Source organism: Galeopterus variegatus, unplaced genomic scaffold (assembly GCF_000696425.1).
Source record: "Galeopterus variegatus unplaced genomic scaffold, G_variegatus-3.0.2 Scaffold2265, whole genome shotgun sequence".
In the NCBI taxonomy this organism is placed as follows: Eukaryota; Metazoa; Chordata; class Mammalia; order Dermoptera; family Cynocephalidae; genus Galeopterus; species Galeopterus variegatus.
In genome coordinates this window covers 115,319-116,913 of record NW_007728376.1, presented here as the reverse complement: position 1 = coordinate 116,913, position 1,595 = coordinate 115,319, and positions in this window count along the sequence as shown.

The following is a 1,595-nucleotide window of genomic DNA, read 5'->3' as shown; positions in this document are numbered from 1 at the left end:
CTATGGAAGTATTTATGACACTTTAATGATAGCAGTGACAAAGGTAAAAATGACCATCAAGGATATTCTGACAGTCCAAGTGTTTATTTTTATGCCAGTACCATGCTGTCTTGGTTACTATAACTTTGTAGTTTAATTTGAAATCAGGTATGCCTCCAGCTTTATTTATTTATTTATTTATTTATTTATTTATTTATTTATTTATTTATNCCCAAGAAAGGCAGGATTTCATCTTTTCTTAACAGATTGAATTGGTGTAGTGTATTCTTGGTAATCAAAATACTCATATAACTTTGGGATTTTGAACTGGCAAATACTCATAATGTGTGAAAAACCATAATACATACTGTATGATCTCAATTGCATAAAGTTGGATTCTGCATATATACACACAGGATCTAGAAGTACACATCAAACTGTAAGTACTTGTGATTGTGGGTGACTTTGTTTTCTGTTTCTTGTGTTTTTCAGTTTCCTATGATGCACATATTAGCTTTAAAAAAATAAAGGTCATTTAAAAAATAATTAAATAAATAAAATAAATCTCTCTTAACTCAGAGACTGGAACAGCACTTCTATAGTTTGTGATGTGCACCATGTGTTTGAATACCAACCACAAATAAGCACTATCAATCTTTAACCTCTTTGAAATATGATTTATTGAGTTTTCAAATAAATGAATTATTTCAAAATGCAAGTACTCTTCTGAAAGGTCTAAAGCAGATAAATTAAATCATATGAGTCACCAAAAGAAAAAAAAGATAAACATCTGTATTTTAACTCTAATCAGCACTGGATTGCAGTGTTAAACATTTAGAGATCATTATGCCATCCTGAAACATCAGTGGGAGAGTGTCAAAAATGATGATTATTCCATGTTTACAAAAGACTCTGCCTGTGGCATGCTGTGTGATTTTGTGAACCATTTATCTTCTAGCTTTAATCTGTCATGGTATGAAATATTACNTTAAATCATATGAGTCACCAAAAGAAAAAAAAGATAAACATCTGTATTTTAACTCTAATCACCACTGGATTGCAGTGTTAAACATTTAGAGATCATTATGCCATCCTGAAACATCAGTGGGAGAGTGTCAAAAATGATGAGCATTCCATGTTTACAAAAGACTCTGCCTGTGGCATACTGTGTGATTTTGTGAACCATTTATCTTCTAGCTTTAATCTGTCATGGTATGAAATATTACAAATGTGATTTTGCATGACAGAATAATGAAATACTAGAAAAAGGCTGTGTGTAATGACTTCTCCATAAAAAGTTTTCCAGGAAAAGTAATGCATATATAGAGAGAACTTTATTTTTTCTTTTCTTTTAATTATTTCAAATATTCTCCCATATCAACTTCCTAAAGAGAAAACTAATAATTTTATAGTAAAACTCTGCAGGTAATGTTTACTCCCTGTATATGAATATTCAGTTTCATTCAAGGAATTATTTTGTGCCTAAATACTAGCAGGAGAATAGAGTAGAAAATACATTTTCTAGCTTTTTTGTAAATTGAAAAATGTGAAGTGCCTATGGAAGTATTTATGACACTTTAATGATAGCAGTGACAAAGGTAAAAATGACCATCAAG